The sequence below is a fragment of the Prionailurus viverrinus genome, chromosome A3, assembly GCF_022837055.1.
Source record: "Prionailurus viverrinus isolate Anna chromosome A3, UM_Priviv_1.0, whole genome shotgun sequence".
In the NCBI taxonomy this organism is placed as follows: domain Eukaryota; kingdom Metazoa; phylum Chordata; class Mammalia; order Carnivora; family Felidae; genus Prionailurus; species Prionailurus viverrinus.
In genome coordinates this window covers 55,018,064-55,042,338 of record NC_062563.1, presented here as the reverse complement: position 1 = coordinate 55,042,338, position 24,275 = coordinate 55,018,064, and the positions used below count along the sequence as shown (strand labels likewise).

Here is a 24,275-nt window from a genome sequence, read left to right as displayed (position 1 = left end):
CCGCCAGGAAATCAGAATCATTTGAATAGTAGGATTTCCTTTTGGGAAGCCATCTGGGAAGGCGATTGGAGAACAGACATCTGGATGCATATGCCCTGCTAAAGGAAAACTTGTCTTTCCCCTTCTCCTGGGTTTTAATCTTCCAAATTTGTTTCCAGGAAAGCCCCTACGTGTGGCCAGGTGACTGGACCAGTCCCACTACTAGGAACAGCTCCTTCTGGCGCCCACCTTGGGGCCGCTCCTTACAGGATTTTCCCTGGTGGGTGCGCTTGAGCCGGACCTCAGGCACCACAGGCTGCAGGGCTGAGTTTCCTCTCCTCCTCTTAAGAAGTGCTTCCGACGGGAATGATGGAGTACTAAAGTGTCTGTTTGGGAAAGTAAATAGATACAAGGCAAATAAATAAAAATGCCCAGAAGCAATTACAGAAAGGAAGTGACATTTTTATGTAAGTCACTTTTCTGATGGACAACAGGCCTCCTTTGCCGAGAGTGCCGTGGGAATGCTTCCGGGAGGGGGACGGTCGCCAAACAACTAGAGCGTCGTGATAAGAAAATCAAACAAAAAGAGGATGGAAAGGCCACCCGGCAGTCACTCGAGGCTGGAAGTTGCTGCCTTTATTTCCTCTCGAGTCCGCTCGCCAACCCCCCCGCCCCCCCCGCTACCGCACTCCCCGAGCGGGCAGTTTGGGGAGCGGGGACCTCTGCTCCGCGTCCGCGCCGGTCCCGCGCCCCCCCACCCCGCCCCCCCGGTGCCCGCCGCGCCGGAGCGCCGGGTGTCCGGGCCGTGCCCGAGCCCGGCCGTGCCGCGAGCCCCGGCTCTGCCTGCGCGCCCCCAGGTGGGTGTCTGGCCCCCGCCCCGCGCGCGGGCCCGGGCCGGCCCCTGGGCGGTGTCGCTGCGCGGCCGGGGAGGAGCGGCGGGAGGAGGAGGAGGAGGAAGCGCGCGGAGGAGGCGGGCGCAGCGCGCCGGGGGAGGGTCGCCGCCGCCTCCGCCGCCGCCGCCGCCGCCGCCGCCGCGGGGATCGTCAGGCCGGAGCCGCGCGGCCGAGCGGGCGGCAGGCGGCGGGGAGGGCTCGGCGGCGGGAGGCTCGCGGCGGCCGGGCCGGCGGGGTCCGCCCGGGCCGGCAGCGTCCGCCGAGCGGCGGGAGGAGGGAGCGGCGCAGACAAAGAGCGGCGCCTGGGCGGGCGCTGTGCGGCCGCCGCCCCGGGACCCGCGCCGCTGCCCTCCGGCCTCGGCGGGCGGCCCACGGCGAGGTAAGCGCTGGCGGCGGGCTCCGGGCGGGAGCCGCGAACTTGGGCCGTGCGGCGGAGTTGGCGCGCGCCTGGGGAGGGGCCGGGGAGGGGGGCCGGTGCCCTCGGCGCCCCGCCGGTGCCCTCGGCCCCGCCGCGGCCTGGCCCCCCGCGGCCGCAACTGCCCGGCACCTCCCGGCTCCTCACCTTCCCGCCCGCCTTCCGGGCACCCCCCACCTTCTCCGGGCCGGCGCTGGGGGCGGGGGTGCCGGCGAGGGCGCGGGAGGGCGCGGGGGCCTGGGCGGCGCGTTCCCGGGACCGGAGACCACCCCGGGCGCGTGGGGTCGCCTGGCCTGCGAGCGGGCGGCGGGCGCGGAGCCAGGAGCAGGCGTGGGACCGTGCGGTGGCCGGGGTCGCCGGGGCGTGAGTCCCCGGGAAGAATAGCCCGTTTCGCGCGGCCCCAGCGCAGGGACGCGGGAGGCCGAGCTCGGCCCGGAGAACTTAACTGTGTTTATTGCAACTATTTACGATCCCGCACAAAGCTGCTGTCACATCGCATAAAGGAGGTCCTCGACTGGGCGAGGGGCGCTTTGTGACGGGTTCCAGCCTCTGCGTCCTGTCCCAGATTTACATGACTCTGTTACAGCCACCTGAAAGAAAGTTTCTCACATCGCTCTGCCCTCTCGGTTTATTCAGGGCGGTTTAACCACCAAGTGGTTCTGGAAGAATTTGGTGTGCGATTTTTAAGGCATTGAAGGCAACTCCCTTGTGAGTGCAGTTAGCGTGGCATCGTGCGGAGGTATCTAATTTGCAAAACGCTTTAATTTGGAGACAATAACGATCGCCTTGGAAGGTCTGCGCCGGATGTTGGGGGTTACTGGCCGAGGAACATCAGGCACCTGACTTTAGCATTGTTAACAGCTTCAGGGACAAAGCAGGAACGCGTGTAGAGCGGGCCTGTATCACTTCAGACAATTCCGGTTGGCAGTTTCCCCTTTATTTGGTTTTGTTTATTTTGCCAACAGGTTTAAGGCTGAATCTGCCAAGTTTGTGTCTGCATAAGGGAATGAGCAGGCCCCAGTGGTGGGCCCTAGGAGCTTAGAAATCTCGCCGGCCCCTCCTTCTGTTGACCCAAACAGAAACTGAACCAGCCAGGCCAGGGGGTATGGCTAGCCCTGGACCTGCAGGCGGGAGAGGCCCGTCCAGGCCCATCCCCAGCGTCTCCCGGCTTCTGGGAAGGGATTTGGGTAGGAATGAAAATAATTCGGGTGTGTTTCATACCACTGCGTTTGATATTGTTAGCAGCAGTGCTTTTCAAGTCTTGAAATGACTGAAAATGAAATTAAGCAGGGCTACTTTAACTTATCAAAACAGATCTAAACTTTGCTTCTGAATACTCTCTTAATTCTCTTACCCGGCGTTCCTCGATAGATGGGTAAATTAATAACAGGATTCAAGCGTGTGCGGTTTTTGTATAAAGAGAACGGCAGTCTGTGGACGCTTGGAGAAGAAATGGGCTTAAGTGGGAGAGGGAGCTGTTGATGTAGGTTTTTAAGTGTCGGGAGCAGGGATTTCCTGAAAAACGGCTGTTAATGGTGCTTGTGCAGCACTGACCCACAAGGGAAAATCCTACCTTAATGAATTCTCCCCTTGAGGTTGATTAGATATGCACTTTTGATTGGAGAAAAAGGCCGGATGTTTGTGGTCATCTGGCTGCAGCTCCTTGAGGCTGAAATTGAGAACTTTAAGCAAGTGGGGAGCTTGTGGGAGGTGCCTGACTCTGGCTTCCTCTCCTGGAGGCCTCACCTGGGCTCCCAGCATCTCCGCTGTTAACCTAAACACGCCACCACTGATCATTGAGTTTAGTATGAAATTGGGTGTCAGATCACCACCCTTACAACTGAGCACTCCATCACCCACCTCTGCCCACTTGTGGAGAAGGTGGCCCTTTTTAAACATTTGTTTATTTATTTATACTTATTTTTAAAGATATTATTTGTAAGTAATCTCTACACCCAACGTGGGGCTCAAACTCAGACCACGAGATCAAGTCTCTTGCTCCACTGGGGAGCCAGCGAGACTCCCTGAAACTGGCCCTTTTTTAAATGGGCGGGGCTTATTTAAGGTGCATTTCTAATAGTTGGGCTCAGTTTCCAGGCTTTGAGTTTTGCTTTATTCCGTGCTGTATGCTTAAATTCTCTTCATCTCTGAAATCAGTGACCCTGCCCTGTCATTTGCATTGGGGGATTATTGAGATTTTTCCAACCAACAGCAGATCTTATGTACACAGTATTTGAGAAAGGCACTATCATCCATATTAAATACACCGGAAATCTTCCTTGCATGAGCACAAACTAGATAACCTTTTAAAATACCCTAAAGACTCCCTGATTGCCTGGAATAACCTGTAGTCCTTTACTTGATCACTTGCATTAGCTTAATTTGCCCTGGCTAAATGAGGCTGTGTTGCTCTCTGGGACACACAGGCTTCTAACTGCCCAGACTGACTTACAGTGTGCGCTGGGGAGAGAGCGCTCGTGGACATGATTCTCCATCATTAAAAATGAGGCTGGCTAGCTGAGGAGCTGAAAATTGCTTGCTGCAACTGCACGGGAGGGCAGTGGACAATGCTTGGGGAAACTTGTAAGCTAAACTCTTTTCACAAATGAACTGGAAACTCCCCACGACTCACCCCAGAAGCTTAGGGAATTAGTCTTCCCATCCAGAGGGAGAGCAAATGGCGCTTCCAAATTGTTTCTCTTTCCTCAGATGAGTGATGGAAACCCTTCATGGCATGTTTTTACAGGGCCTAAGCTACAAATGCTATCATGTATGTTGTTAGATGCCTGAGTTCAGACAACTTCGAAAGGGGTCAAGATGGCCTTTTAACCGGTTGTCAAAAGTATGTAGCTTAAGTAAAAATAGTTTCTTATGTCTTTAGGCCGCTTTCGTAACACAGTCGTAAAAATTAGAGTGTTCTTTCTTTTCCTTTATTTTACTTTGAACAGATCCCAAAGTACGTATATTTCTGAAGGTGTAATCGGCGTTAGCAAGTTATACCCCTCAACGCGCGCGCGCGCGCGCGCACACACACACACACACACACACACACACACACACACACACCCCCCCCCCCCCACACGTCACCATCTGCCCTGTGGTTTCTTGTGTTCATATCTTATACATGTGGATGCCCAACAAATATTAAACACATGAATATTGAATGCTGAGCCTGTTGGGCAGTTAGGGCTCTTGTTTCCACTGAAATGTGAGTAATAAAAGATCTCCAGAATCTTTGTACCTCTGCTCAGAACCTCTGACCTCGTGGATGGCTTTGTCCCCAGGATGTCTGGACAGTTGGGTGAATTTGGTCTGGTGGCCTATTTGGTAAATTCTTGGTCAAATGCATCATATATACTCCTGAAGCTAAACTTAAAAAAAACAAAAAAACAAAACGAACAAAAAACAAACCCAGTTGCACACCCACCTGGTGGTTTGGCTGCATATATTATTTTTCAGTAGATTGTCCGTGTCAGCTTGAATTGGAAACTGTGGGCAAAGTGTTTGTCCTCCTGGCCTGGTACGTTAATTAGTCAGTTCCACCTTACTTTTTTCTCCTGCTTGTATTTTTAGTGGTTTTAAAAGGAGAAGCTTCAAGGGCATTCGGAATTTAAATATTACAGTTTCCTCTTGAGATAGTTTTGCTGGTCAGTGCTTAAAAGAAGCCCCAAAGTGCGATAGTCAGGTAAGAATAATAGATACTAACTCGTATGTTAATGTAAAGTTTACGGATTGCTTTCTACAAAGGCCGTCCTATTTAATATTTGACATATCATGGTAAAATGGGCTCTGGCCCTTATTTCTCTGTGAGGAGACTAGAGCTCAGGGGCAACCCCAGGGATGATGGAGCTTGAACTTGAGTATAAGTCCTGCCCTCCAGAGCCCTTGGCCCTGCTAAGCAGGCAGTTGATAAGGAACGCCAAAAGAGTGCTGGATAGATGTTTTTATGAGGCTGTTGATCTAATAGCATGTACCACTAATGAAGTGAAGCATCGTAGACCTTGCGTGGATGCCTTTGCCGTGTTGCACATGTGAGCAGATAGTGGTGGGAGCAGATTCTCTAATGTGAGCTGGCTCTTTGAAGATGAGCCGTTTCAGGGGAGGCAGACAGGAGTGGTTACAGTGAACTGTTGTCCTTGCTTCATTGCTGGGAGCCAGCATTACCTTGGAAAGGCTCTGCAAGTTGAAATGTGCTTATTCACTCTTAGCGTGTATCTCGGTCTGCTCCGGATGCCGTAACAGAAGCACACAGACTGGGTGTAAAACCGAAATTTATTTCTCACAGTTCTGGAGGCTGGAAAGTCCAAGAGCAAAGTGCTGGTAGTTTCAGTTCTTGGTGAGTCTCTCTTCCTGGCTTGCAGAAGGCCACCTTCTCATTGTGTCCTTGTGTGCTCTCTCGTTTCTGCTTGCAGAGAGTCTGGTGGCTTTTCCTCTTCTTATAAGGTCATCAGTCCTGTGGGATTAGGGCCCCACCCTAAGAATCATAATTACCTCCTCAAAGGCTGTCTCTAAACAGCCACTTTGGGGGTTGGATGGAGCTCCAACATATGAATATTGGGGATACAGTTCATAACAGTGTGTAACGCTGTGTTCAAAAACAAGGCTGATTGTTTTAGAAAGTCCTATTGCTTCCCTCACCCAGATCTGGAATCTGCTTGTTGGAGAACACCTGCCAGGGATGGTTATAGAGCAGACCGAAGGAGGGGATGGCAGTTCATTATTGGTCATGCAACCTCCAAATAGGGAAGGAGCCTGGGCACTGGGCTTTTAGATGCTGGTCAGGTTTTAGGTAGAATGATTAAGGAGAGAAATCAGTGCTGACTTAATCCATTTATGGATGCTTCACCTCAGTACATGTAGGTTTTTTTTGGTATCAGGAACAAGATAAAATATCAGCTATAGGGAAAGCATTGGGTTTGTATGGTAATGAAAGCCCGTCCTGGCCCAAGCTGTAGGGAGCCAAGTGGGAGGGCCGCGCTGTCCCCTCTGGGCCTGCTGTTGCTGTGAATTTGTGGGAGCGGGGGAGGGGCAGTGGGAGAGGGAGAAAAAGAATCCCAAGCAGGCTCCCCCTGGGATGGGAGCCTCACATGTGGGGCTCGAGACCATGACCTGAGCCCGTATGGAATCAGATGCTTAACCAGCCGGGCCACCAAGGTGCCCCATGAAATTAATTATTTTTTAATGTTTACTTATTTTTGAGAGACAGAGACAGAGAGCTAGGGCGGGGGAGGGGCAGAGAGAATGGGAGACACAGAATCCTAAGCAGGCTCCAGGCTTTGAGCTGTCAGCACAGAGCCCAGCAGCTCAAACCCATGAACCACGAGATCATGACCTGAGCCGAAGCCAGACGCTTAAACCGACTAAGCCACCCAGGTGCCCCCCATGGAATTAATTTTTATATTTTTTATCTTACCCAATAGATCAAAAATATTTTTATTTCTATGTGTAATCAATATAAAACCGTATTAATGAGATAGTTTACCTTGTTTTGCTTGTGTGCAGTCTTTGAAATCTGGCATGTATTCTGTATTTCTGGCACACCACATTCCTTCTTTCCATCTGGAGTGGCCAGGAGCCTCTTGAGGTTAGTAGTGGCTGCCGTATTGCAGAGGACAGGTCTATACTCACTTTAGGATTTCAGCTTCATCTCTTCTGTGTGTCTCAAAGTAGAGATAGCTGAGGAGACAGCATGGGCACAATTCAGAATAATAGTAATGGCAATTATTATTATTCCTTAGCGGGAAAGGCCTCACCCTTGTAGATCTAGGGAATAATGTACTATTTCCTACGCTTGATAAAGTCAGATTTGGTTACATGTAATCAAAATACTTTGTCCAGTTTACAGATATTTTTAAAATGTGTTTTGAATTCTCGAGGGTAAGTTGCCAACTTAAAATAACTTTTGGGTGTTAGTGTTCAACATATTTCTGGTGTACATTAAGTGCTTTATAAGTACAAAAGCTAAAATCGTATTTTCTTTAGTGATCGTTAGCTTATCTGTTAACACATGCACACTCAGTCTCATGTTGTAATTACTGGTCTGAGCACTTTATACAAAGTAATAACTCATTGAATCCTTTCAAAAATTAGGTGTAGATACTGCTAGCAAATAGTGGATGTGGAACTCAACCTCAGGCTGACTTCTGAGTCTCTGCTCTTATCGACGAAGCTAGGCCACCATCTTTTTGTTAAGATGTCTCTGAAAATACATAAACAGAGCCATAAACTTTTATTAGGTATAAGATTTGGGAAACCTTGATGGAAAACCATCGATAAAGAGTGGAGCTTGGGTATCAGTTCATACTGGAACTTCTTGTATCAGCCAGGCAGTGGAAGAAGCCCTGAACTTGGGAAAGACATAATGAATATAGCTGCTCCAGGGGTCATGAAAGGCTAGCTGTGCAGGGTCACAGAGGAGCATTACTGGGCACCCTTGGCCTTGCTTCTCCTCTCAGCCCCTCCTTGCTGCATACCACGGGCCATTGCTCCCCAGATGGGCAAACTCTCCAGCTCTGAGGTGGGCATCACTATCCCTGGGAGGGCTTGCCTTAGACCTCAGATTGCTGGGCTCACCCCAGAGGGTCTGATGCAGGATGCGCTTTTTTGCTGAGTTCTCAGGTGGCCTGTGATGGGATGGGAGCCGCACGCTGAGAACCACTGTTGAGGGATTTGCAGTATAACACAGGGTGAGTGAGGAGGTTTCTCTGTTTGATGATAGTAGCAGTATTTTAATTTGAGAGTGGCCCACAAGCCTGCGTGCAGGTACTATTGTGCAGGTCTCTGCAGCTGGCTCCTTTGTAAATGGCTGTGTGGGGGGGGCTCCCCACCCAATTTCCACCACTGTGGGGACTGAGGAGGCAGGACTGAGTTTTCTTGTTCTTCCACTTAGTTCCTGAGCGCTTGTTTTGTTGGGATATCTTTTGGGAGGTCATTGTCAGTTGCTGCTGTTTTTTCTTAATGAGTTCATGTTAGAGAAGGTAGGTCGGTAGGTACTTGGAGCCTTGGAGCCCAACACACCAAATCCTTTTCTTTCGTGCTTTTGTGAGATCTGTGCAGGTCTCAAAGAATCCCAAAATGGCTTTGAAAATCTACTTCTTGGATCATGAGAGGGGCCAGGTCAAGTGTCAGTCTGGATTTTTGGAAGGCTTCTCTAACAAGGTTCCAATGGGAGCTTTGACATTGGTAGTCATTCCAAGTAAGACCGTCCTTAATACACCCTTCTGTGTTTGGAAGGCCCTTAGGGGCTCTCAGAGCATTGGCTAACTTTTGCCCAGGGCAGGTGGAACTGAGATAGAACCGAGAGTCCGGTGCCCCTGTTGGGAGAAGTATCCATATGTCTGTCCTAAGACTCAGGAACACAGTGGTTTCAGATGGTCCACACCTTGGGCAGCTTCTTTGAATTCACAGTCTTAGATTTGCCGTCCAGCTGTCTCCCCCTGGCCAGCTCTGTATGTAGCATGTTCCAGGAGGAGTAGCAGCAAAGATTTATTTATTTAAACAAGCTTAATAATTCTCCCAGCAGCAGTGGGGGTGGCCAGCTAGTAAGAAATGTTACCAGGAGCTGAGGTCGCAGCGAGATGCCTAGAAAGTGCCAGTGGCTGTCTTACCAGACAAAGCCCATCAATGTCTGCATTGATTTTCCTTAGAGGATGGGGCTCAGCTTTAATATCTTATGAATTTTGGCTGAATATTTAAGGATGTCTGCAAGTCAACAAGTATTTTAATTATGTCACTTATGAGCCTGGCTGCAGAAGAGCAGTTCCTGTTCTGTCCTGCCAGCTGTGTCCATTTTAAGGACAATCACTCTAAAAGCTTGTTTCCCTGTTCGCAAGTCTTGTTTGTGTTGGGTGGGGGTGATGGGGAGAGGTCTGAATGGGTGATAAACAGCCCTCTTACTGCTCTGAGTGATGGAAACCAGCTCAGGGACATTGACATAAAAACTGCAAGCTGCTGGAGAATTTTTAAGAGACCAAGAAATAACCAGGGATTCAAGGAGTTATTTTAGAGACAGTTGCAGGAAATTTGACGTAGGTGAATAGTGAATTTTCATCAGCCCCCCTCTTTTTAAAGAAACCTATTTAGGAACAATATCTGGCAAGACAGATATAAAAGCAGATCTTTCTTTGCATCCTTTCGCTTCTCCCCTCCATGTTTCACCTTTGCATGCGACTCATTTCGTGTACACCCCCGCCCTGACCATTTATCTTAAAGTCAGTTTTCCATCTGTCTCCATTACCAGCATGTGTATGGTTCTTCCTTTACGTGCTTTGGTTACTGCCCTCCTTGGCCCTCTGCCCTCCTTGGCCCTCCCTAGCTTATAGTTAGGAGCTCCTCCTGCCACCCCTTTATTAAGCCATCTCGTGCCTTCCCCTGGTTTCCTTAGTAGGTCTGTTTTAGATGGCTCAGTAGGTGAGACCCAGTGGCGACGGTAAGCAAACCACACTGTTATCCTCTAAACAGAAAAAGGGGAGCAGAGATGACACTCAGCTGGCCGTCATAATTTTCACTTTGAAGCATGCCTGGGTAGAACGGAAGCCCACTTGATGCGGCCTAGATTAAGGCTCAGGTGTTTAATATGTTGCTGCTTAAACTTGATTGTGCCACTCCCTCAGCGCTGGTCAGGAAGGCTCATTCCACCTTCCAAAAAAGAGAGGTAGGTTCCCTTTTTGTCCATGTCTCAGGTCGGTGAGGGTTACATGTTGAAGGAAGAAAATATGTGTTTAACATGATGGCGTATTAATATGTGCAAATCCCCATCCATTTTGGGGTCTTAACTGGCTGTTAGGTATGGATCAAGAAATAAGAGCACTTCACTTTGGCAAATATGTTAATTGTTAATATTTTTAAAAACTTAATTGAGACTTGGACCTCCAGTCCTATATATAGATGAGTGGTTCTCAGCTGGGGGTGATGTTGCCCATATGGACATTTGGCAGTGTCTGGGGACATTTTCCAATTATCTTGACGGGGGAGTGTGCCTGGTGTCTTAGTGGGTACAGGCCAGGGATACTGCTAAACATCCTGAAATACACAGGGCAGCTCCCACCCCAGAAAATCTACTGGCCCAGAATGTCAGTATTTCAGCAACCTTCATGTCAGTGAACGCTTCCTTCCTTTACTCAGATCCTTAAATTAATGGCACATGTATTCTTTCACACAGTTGCCCATATGGAGATAATTTTTTTTCATCCATTTTTATAAACATGAAAAATATCTATTTAGAGAGCTAGACAGTATTTATACATCTTGCAGTTATATAAAGGAGAAACCTCCTTTAATATAACTGACTTAACCACAGTTTATCTTTAATACTGTTGGTGAAGTGTGGCATATGTTGGTTTTTCAAATTGTCTTCTTCTCCATGTTTGGACCATGTAAGTATAAAATGTCAATTTGCAGGAAACCTTTTGAAATCTAGCTGAACCGTGATAAAAACATACTCTCCTTAGAATGTCCACTTACAAGGAAGTCATGGAGTCCCTTGCCAATTGTTTTTAATAACTAGTCAATTTTCAGAGTTTGGTCCACTCCAAATCTGTCTGCCTAGCTCAGAATCCTTTTAATCGGTGGCTATCCATAGGAAAAAAAAAAAAATTGTAGTTGTTATGGCTAAAGTTCGTAAGATTCTAGGTTCAACCTGACAATCATTGGACTGGTCACATCTGTTAGCTTTCAAATGTTTCATTTCCATCTTTGTATAGTTCCGAAAAAGAAACTCTTCAGGAGAGAGCGAACGAAAATACCGCAAATGAGACCTTATCCAGGGAAACGGAAAGAGAAAATTATAATTTGGCTGTTAGTCTCTGTCCAGGTTAGTGGTGGAGGTGCCTATTAGTTGGGCTGGAGTATGACGTTGATGTCTCTACTTCTTTTTCTCTTCAGACGTAGACTCTGACTTGACAGAGTCCAATAAGCCCAGAAGTTAAGAGGGTGGCCAATTAGAAGTTTCCTTGGCTATATCTAGATCTATTTTGTATAAATCCCTTCCGGCTGTACTGTTCTTCCTTTTTACTTTGTTGCTTCTTCTCTCTTCCTGTTCAGTTATGGGGATAAACACAAAATCAGCACTTTGTAAGTCTTTGAATTTTTCTTGGTGAAGATTGTTAAAAGGCACAATCAGTCCTTTCTTTTTTCTAAATGCTCCCATCCTCACGTGGACTGGGGAGGACCTCTGAAAGGTTAACAGTAACTCCTTCTGACCGACTTGAACCTTCTAGGTATGAGCTGTAAAACAATGTAACCTATCTAATTGTTCTTTGCAGGCTCCTATCGTTTGATTCTTACAGCAGGGCTGGAGGGAGGCAAGTGTGGTCACTACGCCACTGAGTGAATGAGAAAAGTGCGGGTCACTGGGCAGTGGCTAGCCCCGGGGGTCTTGTGAGTGGCCAAGGGGATCCCCAGGCCCATGCCCTCAGCCGTGCATGGGGTCTGGGTCGTGTGTGTGAGCTGCTCTAATCCAGAAGCTGCGGACTCTGGACTTCCTTCCTGCTTTGTGTATGTATGTCTCCTCCCTGAAAGTAAAATGTTTGCCTTTATGCAGTAACTTCTTGACTTGTGATTTTAATAGGAGCTGGAATCACAGTATCTTTCGGAACTTCATTAGCAGCTAGCCTCGGTTTGAACTTCAAAAATCTTGCTTTGAGCAAGGACTGGACGGGTCCTCTCCTTTTCCCCTGCTGCTAATTTATCTCACGTTGTGCCTCCACCCCTTAACCTCCCAACCTCTATTTTTGTCTTCTGTGAAACAAGGCCTTAGGGCTCCTGTTTTTAAAGACCTTGCACAGCCCTGCCATTCCCTCTTTAAACATTTGAACCACACCGCTCCTTTTCAAAGGAGTTTTGTCCAAGGAGGGTGGCATGAGCAGACTTCTGTCTCAATTTTATTGCTCTTCCTTTTTTGTGAATCTAGTTTGAGGACGGAAAAGGCACGTGTGTGCAGGTGTAGAAAAGGCTGCGTTATTCATTCTGATCTGACCCACAAATTGGACCGCTGTCCCCATCACACACTTAATGCTTTGCAGTGCCACCTAAGTGACAGGCACCATGCCAAGTGCCCCGGATACAAAAACCCGCCCTCAGGGAGGGTATAACCCAATGTGAGATGGTTTTCCAGGTTCCCACTCAGCTCTCTTCCCGATTAACTAGTATTTAAAATGACTGTGATGTCTCTGTGGGGTCCTGTAGAGAATACAAGGGAAGATGCACGGAAGTCCCCAAGGCCAGGTAGAACCCGTTTCAAATATTCCAGGGAAGGGTAGTTTTCTTCAAGATCTTTAGGAACTCTTCATTTTACAGACAGCCCCAGAGTCAGCCAAATGCCAACTGAGCAGAGATGCATCCCACCCCCCCTCCCAGGATTGCCACTGTTCTCCCGGGGCCTGGCTGAGGCTCATACTCTCTGCTTACTTGGGGTGAGCACTCACTTTTTGGATCCACGAGTCCATAACTTTCAGAGATTGTAAACCTTACATCTTTGTTGTTTATTTGCTCGAGACTTTTAGATCTTAAAAATTAGTAGGGGTGCCTGGGTGGCTCAGTCGGTTGGGCATCTGACTTCGGCTCAGGTCATGATCTCACGGTTTGTGAGTTCGAGCCCCGCCTCGGGCTCTGTGCTGACAGCTTGGAGCCTGGAACCTCTTCAGATTCTGTGTCTCCCTCTCTTTCTGCCCCTCCCCGGCTCACGCTCTGTGTCTCTCTCTCTCTCTCTCTCTCTCTCTCTCAAGAATAAACATTTTTTAAAAATTAAAAAAAAAAACATTAAAAAAATAAATTACAAAAAAAATTAGTAAAGCTACTTTTTGGTGTGTTTAAGAGAAGGCTGGCGTTAGGCGGCACGCCGATGCCTCCTTATTCCTTTTGTTTTAAATTGATAATGGCATAAATGCATTATGGCATTACATTTTAATCTGGAAAAGATTTATGTAGTCAAGTTACTGCTTCCCCTGGATTAGTAATGAATACTGTAAATCACTCCTGTCCAGACATTTTGCAGGTTTATTTTGTATCCTACTGGTAGTCTAGTTTGAAGTGTGTCTCCTTTGAAACTTAAACTCTGTCTCTCTCGATCATCGAAGTTTTTTTTTGTCTATTTTAAGTGCAGTGTTTCAGGCTGTTGACTTCGGCTTTATCTAGTACCCAAATCGTGCCATTCGGCATCAAGTTGGGATGAAGCTGTTGTCTGTAGGCGGGCTGATTTGGGTACTTCTTTAGCCCTGTTTAGCATCAGGAGATAACTGAATACTGGCATTCAACACAATTAAAATCATAATTTGTGATTTGTCTTCCATTTCATACCGCACCAGTTTGCATTTAACTTTTGATGATGTGGATTAGTGTAAAATAGTTTTTATGAGACGCTGTAATTATTTGTCATTAATGCTTGGCGTTTCAATTAACTTAATTTGAGAATAATGAGATTATCACTTGAAATATGAGTTACGTGATGTCACTGTAAAGATTCCTGAATGCATCGATTAAAGAATACATCGATTCCTGGTTCTCGGCGACCTGAGTGGGAAAGAATTTAATGTATGTTCAATAAGCTTGTTCTGGGTCTCGTTCAGGAGAGGGAGTTTTTTGTTGTTATTTATAAACTCGTAGTCTTTATTATTTCACATATTCAAGTATATCTAATGTGTTCTCTGAAGAACAGGACAAAAATTGTAATGAGTTGCAACTATATAATGACCTTATTTTATTGTGTTAAGCTAATGGAGTAGGTTTCTCTCCTTTTGTTCATTCCAGTTTTTACCCACCTGCTTTTCCAAAGTATGCTTTGTAATTCATCCACGTTATGCTTCGCATGTATGTATTTCCAGATAGTACGTATGGTACATATATTTATTTCTAAGTTTATTTACCTTGAGAGAGAGACAGTGTGAGTGGGAGAGGTCCAGAGAGGGAGGGAGAGAGAGAATCCCAAGCAGGCTGCGCACTGCCAGCCTGGAGCCCAGTGCAGGGCTTGAACTCAAGAGCCATGAGATCATGATCTGAGCCGAAACCAAGAAGACACTTAACCAACGGAGAGCCACCCAGGTGTGCCTGTATTTTTACATGAACATGTATTTGATATGAACCTTTAATTTTAGAATAGTTTTAATAATTTTTTTTTTACATTTCTTTTAAAATTTTGTCAAGTAATCTCTACACCCAGCGTGGGGCTCGAACTCATGACCCCAAGATCAAGAGTCACATGCTCTTCCGACTGACCCAGCCTGGCACCGCTAATTTTAGGATAGTTTTAGATTTACAGAAAAAATTGCAAAATTGGTGTTGGTACATTATTGTTAACTGAAGTCCACACTTTATTTGGATTTTCTTAACTTTTATGTAATGTCCCTTTTTTGGATCCCCCCCCCCCCCCCAAGAAGACCACATGATAGTTAGTTGTCAAGTCTCTTTAGGATCCTCTTGGCTATGAAAGTTTCTCAGACTCTCCTTACTTTGATGACCTGTGCACTTTTGAGGAAGACCAGTCATGAGTTTTGTGGAACATTCCTCAGTTGGGATTTGTTTGATGTTTTTCTCATGATTAGACTGGAGTTGGGGGTTTTGGAAGGGAGATCACAGACATCAGATGCCATTTTCATCATCTCAGTGGTGCGTACTGTCAGTGTGACTCATGACCTCGGTCCCCTGGCTGAGGTGGTATTTGCAGGCTCCCCACTGTAAAGTTAACTCGTGTTTCCTCTGTCCGTCCAGCAGTTGGGGAGGAAGTCACTTAAACGGGGAGGAGTTATGTTCTCCCTCCTCCAGGGGGTTGTATCTCAGTTATTTGGAATTGTGCATGGGAGATTGATTTATTCTCTCTGAAAGAGGAAGGTTTTCAGTGGTCACAGGGGCATTGTAGCCCCACCCTAGGTGCCGGTCCAGAGGAGGGAACTAGGGGCCCGCTCTGTTTTTAGAATGTGGTCCTAGGGTATGTATTAGGAACGCAGATTCCTGGGCCTGCTTTGGCCCTACTGCCTGAGTCTCCTGGGGAGCGTTGGTGTGAAAGTCTTCCTGTTGAACCGGGTGGTTCTGACAGGTTTTCAAGGTGGAGAACCAGCTGCTGTGTATTACCATTGGCACCCTCTCTCCCAGGCTCCCCTGCAGAGGGCCTCTGGCCTGGCCACGCCCACAGTTTTAACGCCTTCTGGACGTCCTGAGTGGCTCACTGTATAAGCCCAAACAAAGCCATTCTTGCCTTAGAATGATGCTCTCAGAGCTCCAGCAGCTGGGAAGTAGTGGAGTTAACAGCCGGGGACCCAGTGGGAAGGGTCTGTCTAGGCTGCAGTAGGGAGGTCCTCAAATGCCCAGGCCTGTCCGAAAATGGTTTTGTCACATGAGTGCACAGGTGAGAGCAAGTGAAGGACCGTGCGATGGTGGAGGTAGCCTGTGGATGCTGTCCACGCTTTGACAAGTAGGAGGCACGAGCAGATGCTCATGGCTTCCTCGTATGCCCGGTGACTCGTGCTTTGCAGTGGCCGTCTGACTTCCTAGGCCATCTCCGACTGCAGGGGGAAGGCAGTGACCTCAGGTGGCTTCTCCTGATGGAGGAGGCGCTCAGGGGAGAGGGAGCTCCTGCAGTGGTCTCACTGGCCCACTCTGTAAGTATAGGGCCAGAGTCTGCTTCCCCAAGCACGGACTGGTGACCCTTACCTCCTGCCCTGGTGCTATGACATCATTCCAGTGTGCGCATGAGCAGAGGTCTGGGCCGGGTGGGGGTTGGCTCAGAAGCTGGCTTGGGGGTGGCGCAGGGCGACTTGGGAAGACCCCTTTCCCTCCAGCAGCTGAAGGTTCTAGAGAATCTTTCTCCAGAGCGAGAAGAGTGGTTGACCTTTTTCTTGGGTACAGAAAGGGTTAGAAATAAGGCCAGGAGTCCATTTCACTTTCCTGTTTATACCTTCTCTCTCCCAAAATAATGGTAGAATTTGAGGGTGGGGGGTGGAAGGCCCCTGTGGGGGGACTACTTACTGTTCCAGTCTTCCCACAGCTCCATGGACTAGAGAGACTCCCTTGTATTCATTCACACGAACACGATTTTATCAGTGTGTTTGTTTATTAAAATTGACTGGATACAAGCATCTGCAATGGCTTCTTTGAACATGATTTCCTTTTAAATCCATGCCTCCGTGGTAAAGTATAATTTACAATTCTGTTTTGACCTGCGGATTTCTAATTTTTTAAACAAATCTTGTCTTTCTCTGAATTTTTGTTTTGACTACATTTTTGTGAGGTTTGGTGGCCATGTGTAGAAGAATCCACTTGATACGAAAGCGAGGATTCCCACTTTGTTTCAGGGCAGTATTTTTGGAATTGGCTGGTCTTGGGTTTTCTTTATCACACACAAAAAGATTTTTGAGAGCACAGTTTCCATATATAAGAGTGGAGTTGGACAAAGTGATGTCTGAAGCTTTTTCCCAGCTCTCAAGGTGGCGGAGGCCTTGCCCAAAGAAATGAGTCTTACGTAGTAGGCAGAACATCAGACTGGAGAGCTGGGTCCAGGCCTGGAGCTGCCTCCCCACGTCAGTGGGCCTTCCTGTTCTTCACAGCAGCAAGAGAATATTCTGCTCTGAAAGGTCCCTCCTGCCCCAAGTCTGGAGTCTGGGGATTTGTTGAATCTGATGGCTCAGGTCCATGACATAATGTGGGGTTCCAAGTGATTCTCCAACATGGGAACCCTGAACCCAGGGCTGTGAGTGGATGGACTTCAGGGGGTCCAAGAACATGTAGTGGAAAGAACGTACATTTTTATTTTTCACTAGTTTCTAACTGAAATTTAGTATTCCTTTCTATTGCAAACACGGATAACACCCCCCTTGAGATTTCACAGTCATCACAGAAATGACTAGTATGTTCATAACCACATCACAGTGGTTGCAGATAGTGGTTGAAATTTGAGCTTCTTATCATTCCTTTGAAATTATGGTCATTATTAGATCTGCTGCGGCACCCTTTTGTTTAGTGAGTTAATAAAGAAGCACATATATTACAGTATCTCATGTGTTTTTTAAATAATATTTTAATAACTCTGCTTCAGTGCAATTGCATAAAACGAAAACCATTTGAAAGCATCCTGAGGAGGAGTCTGAGGCCTCACCAGCCTGACTTGCGGGTGGGGGTGTGTGCACAGGAGGGCGACACCTTTTGGGGACCCGGTACCGTCCTGTCTGGTCATGCAGCCGTTGGGCCCTAGCCCTCAGGCCAGAGATGATCTATACAAGCTTGCAGGAGGGTGATTTAATTTTGTTGCCTGGCAGAACTCTTTTCCGGTCATGCAATGATGACAACATATCTCCCAAGTGGGTAAAATAGGATCTGTTCTCAAAAAAAAAAAAAAAAAAAAAAAAAGAAAGAAAGAAAAAGAAAAAAGAAAAAATCCAAAAATTTTATTTAAATTACATAGCCTAATCATTGTTTCTGTAAATTTGATCATTTAAATTGTCAAAGTAGGAAAATATACATTCAGTTTACTAGCTAACAGAAAGCTGAATATAGACAGTGTTCTGGGATTTTTGATCATTTAATAGACTGGTGGGGTTGGGTCATGGATTTGGTACCTAGGGGTTTATAATAACTACCAACATCAGGAAAATGTTGATGACTTTTAGAAATCTCTTGCGTAGAGGAGTTCAGTTTTTTGGTTCTCAGCGGTGTTGTGGCAAAACGGTTTCTGGAGTTTTGACCCCATGTTTCACAGAAATATGCTATAAAAAATAGTTCGGGGGCACCCCTGGGTGGCTCAGCTGATTTAGCTCCCGACTTCGGCTCAGGTCATGATCTCACTGTTTGTGAGTTCCAGCCCCACATCGGGCTCATTGCTGTCACCTCAGAGTCCGCTTCAGATCCTCTGTCCCCCCCTCTCTGCCCCTTCCCCACTCACACTATGTCTCTCAAAAGTAAATAAAACATTTAAAAAAATAGTTTGGAAGAAGAACTGGTGCAATGCTTGTACTATGCTCCTCTATACATAGGATTATAAATACTAGCTGCTGGAAATTCGCAGAAAATGATGGATGGTGTGGAGGGACATTTGTAAAGTATTATTGTGACAGTCGCTACTATTTATTGAGCACTTTATATTTCATACGTGTTGTTCTGTTTGATCTTCACTGCCCCTTCACAGGCTGCCCTTATCCCTGTGTAGCAGATGAAGGGAGCGATTGGAGAAGCTAAGTGATTTATCCAAGGGTTAGCCCTGACCGCCTCTCTGTTTTCATGTGGGCGTGTTCTGTTGGCACACATGGGCGGTGACCCTGGAGTCACCAGCTTTGCAACTTCAGGATGCCGGTGGGCAGGTGTCCCGTGTTCCTGATGGTCTGGGTGCCTGGACTTGATTGGGAGTTGAGCGGGCACGCCTCCTTCTACATCCCTGCAGGCACCTGCGTCCTGCCCTGCTTGAAAGTGCAGTCACGGAACTACCTCCAGACTCACTCAATGGCCAGTTCCTTCCTATTGGGAAAGGCTCGCAGGAAGCAAAATGAGCCTAGTCATTTGCTCTGGGCTTCCCAGGTGGGGTTTGCAACTCCACCAGGTCTGAAAAGATGTAAACTGAACGCTCACATACCATATTTGAGACCTAAACTGAACGCTCACGTACCATATTTGAGACCTAGTTTTCTGAGACCTCTCTTTTATGGCACTGCTGATCTTTCCTCTCCTCTCCTCTCCTCCCCTCCCCTCCCCTCTCCTCTCCTCTCTCCTCTCCTCTCCTCTTCTCTCCTCTCCTCTCCTCTCCTCTCCTCCCCTCCCCTCCCCTCCCCTCCTCTCCCCTCCCCTCCCCTCCCCTTTCCTCTCCTTTCCTTTCCTTTCCTTTCCTTTCCTTTCCTCTCCTTTCCTTTTTTCCCCCTGGTAGAGTTTCTTTTAGTGATAAAGGCAAGGCTAACTCATAAAGATAGGATTTGAAGAGGAAGATGCCTCCTGCAATCTTATCCCAAAAGAGAAACTTCACATTTGTAATTAGTCCCTATAAGTATTTGTAACCATTTTGTACAATTTTATGTTCTTCTCAATATGACCATTTTCCCCCTTTGTTTGTAATCTTTGTACTGTTTTCTTGTTGAGTGATGTCCCAAAGAGTTGTAAGTGCCATCAGTTGGAGAAGCAGCCTACTGAGTTGGTCATTTAAATGTTTGCTCCAGTAGACAAGGTCCCTGTGTGCATCTCTGAGCATATTGCTTTTCTTCTACTGAATTGTTTCCAGAGCCTCCGTTCCTCAGAGAGAGATTGCAGAGTTAAATGTGATGGACATCCTTATGGTTCTTGACGTATGTTGCTACAATGCCCTTCTAAAGGGATGTATGAATTTTCAGTAGTATGGAAGTATCAATGTCACCCAAACTATGCTGCTTTTGAAAGAAGGTCAGTGGCCCCTCCATAAAGACATTTTGAGTTAACGTAGTCTGGACCACCTTATCTCAGAGTATTCGTAAAACAGCATCACTGCTGTTTAAAAACGAATTGACTGCAATTTGTTCATACCTCGTTTAAAGCGGTCCTTGAAGGTCAAGGACTCTGCCGGTACTCACTGATTTTAGAACTCCTGCACGGTCATTCCCTAGGCAGGGCCCTGCTGCCAGCTCTTGGACTTTACTTTCTAGCTGGTGGGCTGTTCTTTGATGGGATTCTCTGATAGCATACGAAACATCCTCAGCGGTAGCATGTCTTTTCCCTTTGAGGGCGCATTTAGTTTTTGTGAATAGTAGATTGTTCTTTGGAGCCTTATTTGGGGCCTACAGTGGGTGACAGAAGTGGATTATCTTGCTTTGGTCCCTGGCCACATGGGACAGAAGGAAAGGGACTCTGTTACCTCCGAAGACATTTTCAGGAAGAGTTGTGAATATTTTTAGTAAACTTGCCACACCTGGAATAGGCAGATAACCACCCAAAGGTACAGTTCAGAATGGTGTGTGTGTGTGTGTGTGTGTTTGGGATAACCACCCAAAGGTACAGTTCAGAATGGTGTGTGTGTGTGTGTGTGTGTGTGTGTGTGTGTGTGTGTGTGTATCGGATTACGTATATTAGCTGTGTATTGTTGAGTAATAGATTAAGAGCCCAGGTAAGCCGTGCTCAAACTCCAGACCTGTGGAAACAGAGATAATAGACGCATGTAGTTCTAACCTGCTAAGTTTGTGGTGATTTGATACCTGGCAGTAGGTGACTCATACAGTATACAAGTTCAAGCCGTTCTCAGCCCTGCTCAGTGAGACTTTATTGCTGCCAAGAGGGACTCCCTGAAGCTACAGCCCTACTTCTTTATTAGGGTTTTATGATGTTTCTCCTCATTGGCTCAAGAGATGATAGAAATCACTTTATGATGAGCTCTTTAAAAAGATTTTTGAAGACAATGAAAGAATGAAGCGGGCGGCAGGTGTGGGGGGACGGTGGGGATTAAGAGGGGAAAGGTGAACAAGGTAAGAGTGGGGATAGTAGCGTGAGTCGCAGGGAATGTGGACTCTCTCCCGGCTGGGAAGCATCAGTGTTGTGTGCGGTACGAGGAGTGACCAGAAAGTGGGACAAACTTGGTGTAAAAATAAGTTGTATTTTTAAGTTTATATATTAGTTTAATAATTGACCTGAGCCGCCACCTTCCATTTTGCTGCTGCCTGTAGAGTGCTGGTTAAAACTGCGAATCCGAGAAGGGGTGAGGTTGATCTCAAAGAGAACCCTGACATGGGAGTATTTGCCCAAGTGCACGACACCTGTATGTGTGAACTTAGTCCGATCAGGTGCACACACACGTCAATGCTAGGATGGGGGTGTTTACCCCTTCCCTCTGCAGAAACAGGGTTGACTTTGGCCTGGATGCCTGGACCCCTTTTTGTGTTTCATCTCCTATCCTCCACTATATATTCCCTTGAGACACACTTTTAATTTTTATTTTTGCCACACACATCATATACGTTGTACCAAATGTAATTTGCTGTTAACTTAATACATCTAGTGCCAGTGCTTAGATGGCCTACTTGTGGTGTCTAATAAAAGCTTAGATGCCTAACAGTAAGGTAGCTTACAGAATTTGACGTTCTCGGGTCAACCTGTTATGACCATAACCTAATTAGTATTTTGTGAAACGGATTTTTATAATTTGGTTATATTTGGGGCATGCACTGTTGATTGAGTCATTTAGGAGTAGCTGTTTCTCTTCATGGTGTTGTTAAAAAACAAAATTCAACTGAGTAAGTTTTTTAAGGATCTTAATTTGCTTTATTCAGTGATTTGTGAACCAGGCAGCATCCTGTCCCACAGATAGAAAGGACCTCTGAGGAGCTGTACAAAATGGAAGACTTTTATAGGGAGAAGGGAAGAAGAACAAAGAAATTATACTAGACAAAAAAGCAGATTGGCCAGACAAGGTCACCTTCCTATAGGGGATGGCAGGGGTCTATCAGGAAAACTACCTAATTAGTGCTGATGAGGTGATTCCTCATTGATTGGCTTGAGATTCCATTTTTGGGAGAGCAGAAACTTGTTTTTTAATTTTTAAATGTTTAATTTTTAACATTTCCCCTCTTGGTGAGTATCCAAAATTCTGTAAAGAACTTATCAAACTCAACACCCAAAAAACAGATAATCCAGTGAAGAAATGGGCAGAAGACATAAATAGACACTTTCCCAAAGAAGACATCCAGATGGCTAACAGACACATGAAAAGATGCTCAACGTCATTCATCATCAGGGAAATACAAATGAACCACGATGATACCACCTCACACCTGTCAGAATGGCTAAAATTAACAACACAAGAGGCAACAGGTGTTGGCGAGGATGTGGAGAAAGGGGAACCCTCTTATACTGGTGGGAATGCAAACTGGTGCAGCCATTCCAGAGAACAGTCTGGAGGTTCCTCAAAAAGTTAAAAATAGAACTACCATATATGATCCAACGAGTGTACCACTAGGTATTTGCCCAAAGGATACAAAAATACAGATTCAAAGGTGTACATGAACCCTGATTTTTATAGCAGCATCATCAACAATAGCCAAATTATGGAGAGAGCCCATATGTCCATTGACTGATGAATGGATAAAGAAGGTATGGAATATGTACACCATGGAATATTACTCAGCCGTTAAAAATAAACCTTGCCATTTGCAAGGACATGGATGGAGCTAGAGTGCATTATGCTAAGTGAAATAAGTCAGAGAAAGACAAATATCCTATGGTCTCATTCATATGTCACATTTAAGAATGAACACAGATGAACATATGGGAACGGGAGAAAGAAGAAAAGAGGGAAACAAGCCATAAGAGACTCTTAATAATAGAGAACAGGGGCGCTTGGGTGGCTCAGTTGGTTAAGTGTCCAACTTTGGCTCAGGTCATGATCTCACGGTTTGTGGGTTCGAGCCCAGCATTAGGCTCTTTGTTGACAGCTCAGAGCCTGGATCCTGCTTTGGATTCTGTATCTCCCTCTCTCTCTGCCCCTCCCCTGATCACGCTCTGTCTCTGTTTCTCAAAAATAAATAAATGTTAAAAGAAAAAACAATAAGAGAACAAACTGAGGGTTGGTGGAGGGAGGTGGGTAGGGGATGGGCTTAGATGGGTGATGGGTACTAAGGGCACTTGTGATGAGAACTGGGTGTTGTATGTAAGCGATGAATCACAGAATTCTCTTCCTAAAACCAGTATTGCACAGTATGCTAACTAAAATCGAAAACAAAAACAGAAAAAACAATTCCTCTCTTTTGATCAGACTAAACCTGAGAGATGTGATCCAAATTTAAAGCATTAGCATTACTCCTAGCCACCTCTTAGAAGTTCTCAAGTGTTGCTGATTTCTGTCAGTATTCACAGGTGATGACTTTTTTTTTTTTTTTCTGACTGTGGTATTCAGTCACAGGTCATGACTTCAGGTTCACATTCTTTACGTCAGCCACTCTCTTCATTACTTTTCTGATGTTCCATTCCCAGTGACCTCACTTGCTTGGCGGTTAGCAGCTGCGAACATGAACATGCACTTAAAGCTTGTGGGAGAACACAGCGCACCAGGAAGATTCTTATGATTATTATAAGCAGAATCATTCCTATTGTCTGGAGTACTTCAAAGACATGGTCTCCCAAGACGCAAACCAAACAAGTCAAGTCCCATTGAAGGAGTCCCTTTCTTAGGCTAGCTCGCTTGGTTCTGTGATCTTCCATAGCTGAGCTCAGCTTCCCCAGAAGTGTCCATTCAGTGCGGCAAGTGGCGTTCACCACGGTGCAGACACTTCCTTGCTCTGCCAAAACAGTAGTCGAGGGCTCTCGTATTATCAAGAACAACTTTGGCCAGAGAGCCCAGGAATTTTTGTTGGCAGCTATTGGCTTTAACAGCGGCTTCTGCAACACCTTCGAGAGTTAAGGTGAAGGTCTGGAAGTAGCCTCATTTGTACTTACTCTTAGCCAGGGGAGCAGCTACCAAAGGAAGCTATTTTGGAGTCATGAATGCCCTCTGGCGATGCCTGCTTGAGTCTGTGGCTCAAGGCTGGGAAGGTGACAGCCATGGAGGCCTGTAAAATTTAAGCGACTCTAGACCATACAGGCACTTTTGTTCCAGTTATCCTTGCTTTGTGTCCCTTTCTTTGTACAGAGCCTGGACACAAAGTTCCCTGGGTTTGGGGTTCTCAAACTGAGGCAGGGAAATAGACCCCCAGGGGTTAAGGAGCCTGACTTAATAGAGAGGGGGCTGACTCAGTTCCAGAGAAACTGAAGCATTTGGCAATCAGGGAGACATGTGTGATGGGCAGAACTCTACAGGATTGTCAGCATTATGGCAAATCCAGCAGTCGTGTCAAGGTTGGATTATCCCTGTTTGCAATGGCTTGAGTATATGAACCATGGCATTATCTTTCAGGCCAGAGCAGAGCAAAATATGTGCAAATGAATCACAAAGACCTTCGTACTGTAAGAATTAAGAAAAGGATAGTCAGAGAGGGAAGGAGGAATGGAAAGAAACACTCATGCATCTGAGGTCTTGGCCGCTTCTCTTCTCAGTTTGATTTCGAGGTCTCCAACATTTGCGCAGGACC

The 24,275-nt window shown here is 46.5% G+C and overlaps 1 protein-coding gene across 2 annotated transcripts in view; it reads left to right on the top strand.

Annotated features, from left to right (window-relative positions):
* Positions 1-1,090: 1,090 nt before the first annotated feature.
* Positions 1,091-24,275, top strand: part of NCK2 (NCK adaptor protein 2) — a 153,707-nt gene continuing 130,522 nt past the window's right edge. For both annotated transcript variants that reach the window (XR_007150807.1, XM_047852208.1), the window contains exon 1: positions 1,091-1,251. The gene's annotated coding sequence lies outside the window, so the exon portion shown is untranslated. The remainder of the gene's footprint in view (positions 1,252-24,275) is intronic.